Source organism: Bacillus rossius, chromosome 10 (assembly GCF_032445375.1).
Source record: "Bacillus rossius redtenbacheri isolate Brsri chromosome 10, Brsri_v3, whole genome shotgun sequence".
In the NCBI taxonomy this organism is placed as follows: domain Eukaryota; kingdom Metazoa; phylum Arthropoda; class Insecta; order Phasmatodea; family Bacillidae; genus Bacillus; species Bacillus rossius.
In genome coordinates this window covers 1,872,854-1,885,629 of record NC_086337.1, presented here as the reverse complement: position 1 = coordinate 1,885,629, position 12,776 = coordinate 1,872,854, and the positions used below count along the sequence as shown (strand labels likewise).

General features: G+C 36.1%; 1 protein-coding gene across 1 annotated transcript in view; it reads right to left on the bottom strand.

Moving 5' to 3' along the window:
• The window catches only part of LOC134535708 (uncharacterized), a 398,944-nt gene that overhangs the window by 35,715 nt on the left and 350,453 nt on the right, over positions 1 to 12,776 (bottom strand). The gene's annotated exons all lie outside the window — the stretch shown is intronic.

Here is a 12,776-nt window from a genome sequence, read left to right as displayed (position 1 = left end):
ATATCCATAGCCGCCAATGGTTCAGTTGTTACGACCTTAAAAACGTTATTACGGCAGTAAAAACATAATACATGAAAAAGTGTTTTTAAGGTCTATGAAAAGTTTTAGTATCTACAATTTTTGTTACAAAATTATTATGTATTCCTGATTACTCTAACTATGTAATGCAAGAAAACAAAATGTGCATCAAGGGTCAAATATCAAATCGAAGTTTACTAAATATTGATAAACATAAATATTTCCTTGTAATTTGCCTTGTATGTTTTCAGGTTCCATTCGCTCTCGCACATGCACAATGAAAAATACCTTCAAAATTGTAGTAGTCACAGTATTTCATACGATGATTCCACCAACGGAACAACATGCACAAGCCCAATATCACTAGAAGCGATCAATAATCTGGAAGTTTGCAGTAATTCAAAATACTTGGATACTCTTCAATATAACTCTTGGTATTCGTAGATAGTCTTTTAAAGTTTCGTATTAGGACTCAAAAGAATAATTATAATAAACCAATATAAATTGACAGTCCTTTTCAGTCTGGTTCAAGTCAATTTTTTTTCTTTGCCTGCTAAACCGTTCTTAATAAACTTTTAGTTTGTTTTTTTACGTCGGACTGCGCTTGTTTTAAACATAAAATATTTAATTACAAAAAATATTTATTCTATAGAGCAAAACATTAAAATTTCCACAGATATGCTATGGACAAGCATAGAGTAATTGTGTAATTTACCATTAAATTACAAATGGTTTTATTATAACAAATATACTATAATTAAATGGTCAATACAAACAAATTAAGTACAATTTCATTACAATTTCTTAGGAACTTTGCTAAAAAGCATATTTCGTGAGTTTTTGTAACGCGATACCATCGTGGAAGTGCGAGCGCGCGCGAAACTCGAAAACATACAAGACGATTCTGAGCAAACGTCTATATACATCAACGATTAGTAAACGTCTTTTTGATATTTGATTCTTAATGCACATTTCGCATACTTTTATTACATTTCTAGTGTAATCTGGAAAGAAATATCGTTCCATAACGAACTTTGTACCAAATCACCTGCCAAACCTTAAAATCACTGTGTGACGCATTATTTTTTTCTGCCGTATTATATTGTATGAGGCATTAAAAACTTACCTAATATAGGCTATGTACATTAAGGAATAAAACCTAAAAAAAAAAAATAATGATATTTTATCGCGGCATACTGCTGCCTTGGCCGGGCAATACCAGCTCTATCTCAATCCTCCAAGCTACGTTCGACGCCTTCAGCCAATGAATGCCAATGAATACATTGGGCAGTTGGCATATAGCTCCGCTCCGCTTCTCAGACAGCAGGCAGTAGCTTAGTAACCTGGTTGGCTGGGGATGAGATTTGCCAACCAGCCTGCTTACCAAGAACCTGGACTCTCGACACATTGATAGAATATTTTCTTAATTAGTCCATCAAGTATCACACCAATTCATTACTTTAAATTCACACCACGTATTGTAGTTGATGCCCGGTGAAAGTAAATGTCAATTTTCATAAAGGCAATTTAAATTTTTTGTAACTTCTCTGACTGATTCAGATTAAGCGCAGTTTACCTTATGATGTTATATATTTTTTTTATTATTATTATTAATTTAAAAAACTTTACATCACATCTTGACAACCGATGCATAATTTTAATATAAATAGTTACGGTTATTCTATAATTGTAACTGTGCAACCACTTAAGGTTAGTTAACGATTGAGCAATGAAAAATTAAAACTTGTACTTGACCCTGTTGGTACACGGAAAATTATTTTAACAGTTTATTATTGACGTAGGTCTAGCCAATAATAACCGATGTAAACAAAAGCAGACTGAAGTCATATTAACTGTCTTTTTAAATAAATTTTCGTAGCAAAGGATTGTACGTGGTATCACCCTATTATTACTTAAATAGACAATATAACACGTAAGATTTCAATGCATAATTTAGGAAATATAATAAATACCAGTTTTTTTATTATGTTACCGATGTTCCGTTTATCGAAATTAAATATAGGCCTAATTTTAATGTGACCTTTTTATAATCATGAATATTACTATTCAAATACCGTACACCAATATTTAAAATCACTGGCCCGATAATATCACATAACCTAAACATGAAATTTACTGGCAATAGGTAGATGCTTAATTGAAATTTGAACTATTATGGCTATTCGAAAATAAGATCTGTACTACTACTGAAGTACCGGTACGCTAATAAAAAAGGGGAGGTTTTTAAATTTTTTGTAATTCTGATAGTAACCTAGAGGCGACTCATATTAAATTGCATAGTTGAGATATCAGCAAAAGAAGTGCTCAATTCAAAAATTACAAGACATCTGAATATATAGGTAATTACTCACAGGATACAGTGATACATAAGCTTGGACGTATTTCAAGTACCCAATGAAATGTTCAAATTATACAATTATTTACTTTACAATACATTGTGTATTGTACAACATTAAGTTTTGACATCATTAAAGTATGCTATATAATTTAGATAACGTTTTTTTACACAAAGTTTTGCGGTGTCATTACAGTTCTAAAAAATATGATATTATTTCTAATATTTCATATTTTGCTATCCACTAAATTAAAACATTTAAAAATGTCGCATCTTCTTTGTTTTTTGGTAATGTTTTGATTTGTTGTCCATGTTACATCTTTTAGAGTCTCTTTGGCACCAGGAAGCCCACTTTACACCATTAAAAAGTCGAACTTTAATTAATGTTCTTAAAAGATATATCCTGTGGTTTTTACAGGTTTCCAGCCAAGAAGTAAACAAAGTGGAAGTAACATTTAAAATATGCTGTTACATTAAGCGTGACAGATTTTTCTTATGACAAATGCCTTCATACAAAACAGAATATTCTTGAAGTTGACGCAGTGTAATACTCTGTAACAACTCAGAAGGTGATACGAGGTACCCTCCATGAACAAAGTCATCAGGTGAATTAGCGGGCACATAAGTTCTGTAATGTAGAAGTGTTTAATTTTGAATCGACGCTGTTGGAGTGGTAGTAAGAGTTGTTTTACACATTTCACACTGAAACTTCTTCATACATTTCATTGCTGAGAATCCGGCAAAATAATGTATTGCATTATCCTCAAGCGTTGTTCGGCTTGCAGGTCTAGGTGTCCACAAATCATTTGTAGGAAGACAATCTGAAATGAAAAACATATTTTTATTTCTTATTAAAGGTAGCTGATGATTATTTATACAACTGTTACGTTTACCTGAATATATGGTCGTATTGCATTGAGTTCTCACTGTCACTGTCATCGTTTAGGAACATGGTACTTCATCATTGTTTAATGTCACATCTGCTATCTCGGAAAATTCATGATTCTCCCCCGTGAAAGAGAAATCACACTTCCACATAAGTGAGATTGTTGTTTTTTTTTTTCAAGAGATATTTAAATAAAAGTTAAAAATTTAAATAATTTAAAAAAATCCGATGTTATACTTAATTATACTTCGAGAAATATCGATATAATAAATTTTTAAGTTGTGAATTATTGCTGGCAACAGCATAATGATGGTAGTATGAAACCTCTGTGAATCTGGAGGGGAAAAAACTTTGTGCTGAAATCTAAAATATAAACACGCTCATCAGTGACTTAAACATTGACTTTGTAATGCTTGCATGGAGGTAAGAAGATGAGTATGCATGCAGTGTCTTGGTGACGACAAAGAGTTGCAGTCAAGTAAAGCTCAGTAACTAAGTAAGTTTTGTGTGTGCAGGTAAGGGAACACTGGAATTTTCAACAAAAAATTAAATTTATAGATTTATAGATTTTTCAATTAGCGCCTTAGGCGCCTTACAAATCTAGTGTTGGTGTCAAGAACCATTCATATCAAACATTTGAGTGTAAGCCAAATGCGCAATGCCTCCTCCTTGGTATCTGGAGACGCAAAAGTATTTATTATTTTTATTCATATTATAAGAATGTACAGTTAAATTCCATTACAACAATTTTATATACCTACTATCAGAACCGTTTTGCAATGTCGGGGGGAACGATGCTGACTTGAAATGCATAACACAGTCATTATTGATGATTTTATTTGATTTTAGCACTCAAAGAAATAATTTATCACACAAAAATAATAGGCTAAGTAATTACCTTGACATACACCACGAAACTCCATGTTCATGTCATCAGTCACTAGTTGTCAACGAAGTTATTTTTCCATCTTCTGGTAGAATTAAATTTTCGTCTTCATCAGCCTCGCAATTGGCTGAAGAAGGTGGCATCAACAGTCTGACGGACATGTTGTGCTGCAAATTTCTTCTAAATTGCTGGGCAGATGGATTTGAACCATGACCACATCTCTGGCGAATAACAGAATATAGGTTTTCAAGTGGATCCTGTTGTAGCCTTGACGTCAAGAGGAAATGTATACCCTCTTCTTTCAGATCTTCCCACAACAATAGAACACTAGTTATTGTTAATTGAAAGTTGTTAAATGTTGGAGGTGATTTTTTGTTCTTGTTTGCAATTTACCAGCCTGCAATCCACTTCAGCGACATGATTAAATTTTTTTTGGGCTCCGGATTAGACTCTGAAATTGGTTTTCTTTGGGGATTTGGCTCAGTTGTTGATTTACTGTTTAAATTGTCGAACAAATTGTTCATCTTGCAGACAAACTCCGCTGTTTCTTTAACACTTGTACATTCAGCCGTTACTGAATGTGCCATTAATGCTGCGTAAACCGAATGGCTGAACACCTGTGCAGCGAATTTTACACTTAATTTGTCGAAAGCATTAGGATGAATGTGCCTTTCACTCAACTTAGGAACTGCTCTCGCAGTTTGCGACAGCGAATCGCTGCATGCCAATTTTTCAATAGCCCTCCATGTTACAATTTCACAATCCACTATAAAATCATTTTTCATCAAATAATTTCTGACACATTTCAGAAGATGTGATGTGTCGTAAATCACATATATTTCATATATATTATGTTCTCCGAACATTATGTAGGGGCAATGTTTTGAGACTCCTAAACACTCTATAGTCTTTTGGTTGGATGCGAGACAGCCGAGCGCGACGGTGTTACCAGCCAGAGAGCGGCTCCATTACTAACCCCCTCCACTTCCTGACGCGCTCATCATGTGACCGTCTGCTGGCGGTGTGATCTGCGCAGGTTCTTTTCCTTGTCCTACTCGCCGCAGCGCGCGCCACTGCCGCACTCCCGCAAGCCCTGCCATCTCGTGGCTGTTAGGCCAACTACTTCAATAACGCCCCAAAAACACGAAAGTATTTCTCCATTAGGAAGCGACTTCTATCCATATACATATTCAATGGTACAACTGTGTAAACGGCTGGTCAGATACATTTTACTTAGGTAATTCCTAACTCAATTTCAAAAGGTTCTGCAGTAGTTTTACTGTAGCTAACCTAACAAACCATCCACACTGTTTTTAAATGGCGCTCACCTAAGTCAACGAACCACCCACACTATATTAAGTATTGTTAATGTATCTAATTTAACCTAAACGAGCATACAATATTGTGATTCCGAGGTTTAAATTATTTAATCACAAAATAATATGTCAAATAAATAGAGATGAATAGAAGACATTGTTTGGGGAGGAGGGGGGAGGGGGTTCCGTTAAACTTTCCTTATCTATTTCTGCACTCTCTTGTCATGAGGTATCTGCTCATTATAAACGATCTTCATTAACAAAATACATTCAATACCCACAGCCCATACAGGATGTCTGGAGAGAGATGAGAACCTAGCGCTGTACATAAAAATAAATTAACACTAGGTTTCAAACAAGTAAAAATTTATTTAAAATAACAAAACCCAAATTATAAGATGTTTCCAGCCAGTCTTTACATAAAGAAAAGTTAAAATTAGGGAAACCAAAAATCTCTTCACCATTAACCCAGCTACACTTTGAACAAGCGAGTGCATCAAAAGCTTTAGTCAAGGTAACTTTTACTATCATTACAGTTGACCGACTGCGATGGTCTCAAACTAGACAGACTTATTGCGACATGACGGGCCGCTACCTCCCGACCACGAGCCACCCACTCAGCAGCCACGGCTGGTGTCTGCGGCGCCAGCACAACCGCAGCCCACACAACTGCAGCGTGGCAACACCAGCAGCCTGCGCCGGCTGTACCCAACAATGTGTAACATAGCCTTTACACAATTTAAAAAAAATATTGGTAAATAAATTAAAGTACTGCAACGCCCTCTTATATAATGATTCCAAAACATGCCATGAAATAATAATAATTTTTTTTAAGAATGTTAAATTAATATTTTTCAGAAAAGTGTCTCTTCTTTAGAATTAGCGCTTAGCTGGTAGATGTGATCCTTATTTGAATATGAACTATTAAGAAAATCCAAATGCTCGCAGAGTCTTTACTTAAAACACTATGAAAAAAATCGCGAATGAATGCCAATCAAAATATGCACGTATAAAACAAGAAATTAATTTGGATCAAATCGCCACCTTTAAACTTAATGATAGCATAGGACATTGAATAAAACTTTTAACAAACTGATTCACTGATAGTGAATGGGAAATGGTTAGATTGGGTTAAAATTAGTATTCAATGTTTTCTATATTCACAAAAAAATGAATAATATTACAACATTAACTTAAAGGATCTAAAAAATAGTATATAATTATCACATTTTCTACTGCACTGTTTTGAATTGACTTGCTGGCCAATTTTATAACTTTAGAATCATTTGCAAATAATTAGTTTTAAATAATTATTGCAAAAATGGTTATAATATGTCATAAACAATTTTTTGGCATTACTCTGTGCTCTCAGAAATTTATACGTAAAATTTATTAAACTATATTACTTAAACATTAGTCAAATATTAAACCATATAGATAGTATCTTGGTATACCTTTATCGTTATATATACTCACTTTATTTTCGTTAGTCTATGTAATTACTGAGCCGGTAATTATAATTTAAAACCGGATATTTTCAAAAATAATTATCTTTTCAGAGTGAATAGTAATTGAAACAGTTTTTAGTCTTTCACACATATTATCATCAATTATAAAAGTAGAATATAATAGGGGCTCCGGGGACACGGGTCCGGGGCGTGGAGCCGGAGCCGAGTCACATCTCTGATGGTGACGCCACGGCGGCCATCTTGGATAAGCGTAACGGGACACAGCGTAACGGGACAAGTAGAACCGAAACCTTGACCTTGGCGGCCATTTTGGATCCGCCATCTTGGATCTGTAATTTTGGAAGAAGTCATTTTGTTTTCTCGAACATTCCTGCATTTGTTTTCCGCCATTTTGAATTATGACGTTACCGTTGCAATTTCCGTTACGGCCGCCATATTTAAAATCTTTATTTATTATCCGATTTTAATGAAATTATTTTTAATAATTATAAAAAAAATTATATTAATATGATTTTGATCAAAATTATTAAAAAAAACACACACTGACGGCACGGAGCTCGGAGTCCTCGGTTCGAACCCAGTGAGGGCAAAAAATAAAATAAAAATGGCAACCGATCCTTCCTTCACAGTGGCTGCAAGAAAACTGATTCAAACCACTTTTTTCAAAGCATATATATCGTTAGGTAACATATCATGTCCGCCATCTTGTCTTCGTTTGCTGGAAGCCATCATCATGGTATCGTCGGCTAGAGTGCACTGACGCCATGTTAGTTAAATTCTTACCCGCTAGAGTGCAGTAATCATTTATTATTACTGTGACATCCGCCATATTGTCATTTAGATGCCATCTTGATAATCCATAATTTTAATGCTAGAAATGTGGGAAAAATACAAAAATTCATTAAATAAATGTGTAATTAATATACTGATTGATTAGATCTATTCCCGTCCATGGTTCGAAACCAGTAAGAGCAAAAAAACAACAATATATCCCTCCTCCACAGAAGCTACCTACAGACTAATCTACTGCCACCAATACCAAGGTATACAGGTATATACTGTCGACTGGTATGACGACATGTCCGCCATCTCGTCTTCATCTGCTAAGAACAACCATCTTGTTTTCGTCTGCTAGAGTGTGCTGATACCATCTTAATATAATTTTCTGTTCATCATATCTTTGTCCTCAACTGTTGACATTGAACTTTAACCTTGACCTTGAAATTTTACCTTGACATTAAACTTTGACCTTGACCTTTATAAGCCTTGCCCTTGAAATTTGACCTCGACCTTGAAATTTGACCTTGTCCTTGAAATTTGACTTTGTCCTTGTCGACCATCATGGATCCAACATTTTATGTTCAGTACATGCTACCAGGAGCTACCACCACTGGAGTACACCATCATGTATGTGTACTCGTCTTATAGAGTACATTTCCATCTGGATAGTTTTATTCTAACCCGCTACAGTGCAGTAATCATTAATTACCGAGATGCCCCCGCCCTCATGAAACTTGGGCGCCATCTTGAAATCGTGTAATTAATTAGTTAGAAATTCGGAAAAAAAATCCAAAATTCATCAAAGAAATCACTCATTAATTCACATATTGAATCGCTGGATTCCTGCCCTCGATTCGATACTTAAACAGTGACAAGAGTAACTAAATATTAAGTAAATTTAATATACTGTTTTTCTATTACCTTTCGAGGAGTTTATAAATCACTCTCTCTTCAAAAATAAAACACAAGTCAATGTACGACAATGATCGACGAATTAAATATGTTGCCGATAAGCCTAACATGAAAGTCTAATTTTTCGATAATCTGAATAACCTCTAAACCGTTCAAGCACAAAGCCATACATACATATAGACGAAGCGTCTTCGGACCGAGAGAAAGAGTCATAATCAATGTCAGACGTATAGACCAGTTATTTCCGAACCTCACGACCTTCCTCATCGCCAGCTATTAAATATTCAATTGAACCAACGGATCCTGTTTTTTTTACGCTTACAAGAGGACCAAGAATCCAATCAAAAAGGTAGCACCATTAACAAAAAGGAAGCACATTTGGAAGCACCATAATAAAAAAGGCAGCACATTTGGAAGCACCATCAAAAAAGGAAGCACAATTGGAAGCACCATTTTAAATAGGCAGCACATTTGGAAGCACCATCAAAAAAGGAAGCACATTTCGGAAGCACCATCAAGAACAAGGCAGCACATTTGGAAGCACCATCAACCAAAAGACAGCACATTTGGAAGCACCATCAACCAAAAGGCAGCACATTTGGAAGCACCATCAACAAAAAAGGAAGCACATAATGGGAGCACCATCAACAAAAAGGCAGCACATTTGGAAGCACCATCAAAAAAAACAATTGAGAAGCACCATCAACAAAAAGGCAGCACATTTGGAAGCACCATAATCAAAAAGGCAGCACATTTTGGAAGCACCATCAAAAACGGAAGCACATTTGGAAGCTCCATCAACATAAAGGCAAAAACGAAGTACAAGTTACGAGAACTAAGTCTTAGTTAGAAATCAGAATACAAGAAATAAAAACATAAAATTTTTATAATTTAAATTATTTATTTTATTTCTTTACATTATACAAATGCAAGTAAAATAAGCCATTATTGTATGTAGCCAGCTTTCCTCAGTTCTTTGAGTATGAAGGATATTTCTTTGATGCACGAATAGTTTCCTGCACAAAGCGAGCCATGTAGTAGTCTTAGCCGGTTAACCAATATGTTTGGATCTTTCCATGATGTGTAATCATTCTCTTCTACCACCATCTTCCTTGCACGTTCATAATAAATATTATGATCTCTGGTGTCTTCCGTTTTACCACCAACCTCAGGGTAACTTTCATTTTTGAGACAGTGATCATCACAAGCTTGATCAGATTTATTTAATATATCACGACGTTTCCATCGTTTCGGTCTCAGGACACCGACACATTCTTCGATCTTGTCAGCTTTAGGTGCTTCATCACAGTCTATGTCTTTGTCAACAGCCTCAGAGTCACTGTAACAATCACCGTAGAAGGCATCGTCTTCACCCAGATTACCGTAAGAATTCGATGTTGATGATGTCGAAGTGTCTTCATCGTCTTCATGCTTACTTTTTAGGAGTCCATCATTTTTACAAAGTAGGAAAGATCTACTTGAATTCGGCTGGAATATATTCTCACTTTTCACGTTAAGGATTCTTCCATTGTCTTCACTTTTCCATAAATCATCAACCTCCTTCAATTTGAGTTCTTTGTTGAGATCGGAAGAGCCAGGAAAATTATTGCCGTAATGCAGATCACTCTTCCTTAGTCTAGTAGATTCATCGTTGACCTCTAGCTTGTACGCAGGCTTGGAGTTACAAGTTCTGCCAAGTATTTTTAAGCTCTCTCCGCGTAAACGACTTGCTAATTCGAACACAACTTATATTGCGTAGTGGATTTTTAACACAGTCATTCTTCTCGTGTTGTCTTTTATTCTTTCTCACGAAAAACTCTTTGCTGCAAAACTTACACCTATGTTCTTTCGATACAGCGTCAGATCCCAAATCGTAATTCATATTAGTTACTGAGACTAATGCCAGATACCAATTGAGTGTTTTAAATTAGATTCAATACTTAAATAGAAATTTTTTCATATTTCATCAGCGAGAATTAATATATCTCATGCAAAGGTACTTGATGCACGTAGTTCTGCTTTTCAACAACAGATGTCGTCACATGTAGCTTGCAGGTAAATAATATTTAGTTCTTTTATGCGGGATGCGGGATGCTCATTAATGATAGCAAAAGAAGGATGGCTTCGCTAGACTCCAAGGAGAAGGAAGTTCGTCCTTCCTGTTAGTGCTTCTTAGATTTCTCAGAGATTATTATTATTTGACTGAGTAATGATATTTTTTTAAATTTCCATAATTTCCATAATCATTATTCAGTCAAATAATAATATATACCCTGAGAAACACTAACTGGAAGAACAAACTACCTTCTCCTTGGAGTATAGCGATGCCATCCCTCTATTGCGATCGTTAGTGAGAATCCTGCACCCCGCATGAAAGAAAGAAATAATATTTACCTGCAAGCAATACGTGTCGACATCTGTTGTTGAAAAGCAGAACTACTTGCAACAAGTACCTTTGAATGAGATAAATTAATTCTCGCTGATGAAATAATTAAAAAAATTCTATTTAAGTAATATATCTAATTTAAAACTCTTAGTTTGCATCTGGCATTAGTCTCGGTAACTAATATTGTCACGTGGCACCTAGCCGGTGCCACCACCATTTCTGTCACGATTCACCTTCAGAGGGGGGGGGGCGAGAATCGTAGCTCTTTACATAGAAACAACTCGCTTGGCATCAACTAGTCTTAACTTCATAAAATACTTTACTGTACCTAGGATCATAGGTTCGTCATCCCGTACAGGATGTCTGGTGAGAGCTGAACTAAGGAGATTTTGCAAAATAACATAATACTTAATTAAAATTATTTTATTCTTAAAGTCAAATACTCAACATCATTTTAAAGAACATTTAAATAGCGGGATTACAATTTAAAACAATAATCTCTTTACTTCCTTAACGATTGAACGACCTTACAAGAGAGAGAATGAGAGAACTTCACTAAACACTTCCCTAGTCCTTCCGAATACCTCAAATCATAATTAATACTTAAAATTAAAACAAAGATAAGTCCATACTCACATTTTCCGAAAAGCCTTTCTTGATCGATTACTTTAAAAAAATAACGTAGGGGCCTCTCCTGCCCTTGAAATCCCGAACGAACATTACATTTTAAAAACTATGACGCGTGACCCCTGACGAGGGCCATAGCCTCCGCCCGAAAGCTTGACGACTACATTATGACCTAACTTAAATTAAACGACTCGTGGCCTCTGGCGTCGACCATAGCTTCCGCCCGAAAGCTTGAATTCCTACATCACGAACGAACTAACAACTCGTGACCACAGGTGAGACGCATAGCCTCCGCCTGAGTGAGCCTGAATTCCTACATCACGAACGAACTAACAACTCGTGACCACAGGTGAGACGCATAGCCTCCGCCTGAGTGAGCCCCGAGTCACCACTCACTTGCGCTTAAATTCGCGCGCCCTGCCGCGCCTACCATAACAAAAGCTCGTTATTGAAGTCAAATTTACTAAACAACTAACTAGAACATCTGGGAAGACTACCCCCCCTCTACCCCGATGTGCAGGCCACACCGCGCGGCTTGTTACGACAGCGCGCCCCAGTAACTGCGGCCCGTGGCTGCGCCAGCGCGCGGCCAAACAAACAAACAAAATTCTGCAAGCCCGCAGCGCGCCGCGCCGGCCCCGTGCCCCAATTACATGGTCACGCCACTTGCGCTGACGAGTGAACAGAGCAGCCAGCCCAGAGTCCCGTCAGTAAAGTCCCTAAATTTGATTTCAACAACCCTGCAAAATTTCAACCCGCGACATAACCCTCCCCTCACAGAGCTCGAGCCCCATCGAGCTACCTCAAAATTACAAATTGTCTTTTTCCATTAAACCATAACTATAAATTCCTCATTTCACAAAAATAATAATTTTCTTAGTTCCTTGCTGTCTGAACATACATCTAGATTCTGCATAAGATTTATTTTAAAACAACAAGTATTCATAAAATTAAATGTAAAACTTTTATCTGGTTTGTTCTCACAGGAACCTTCAGAGGCTCGAGTTCTCAATTCAAAAAAAATTGTTCTGTTAGTGAAGCTCTCTTTACAAATTAAATTACTGTTCTTAGTTTCTCAGTATTCGTTAAACAATGTGCAAATTCTTGATAATTATTATTTTTTTTTCCAGTTTCCGTTTG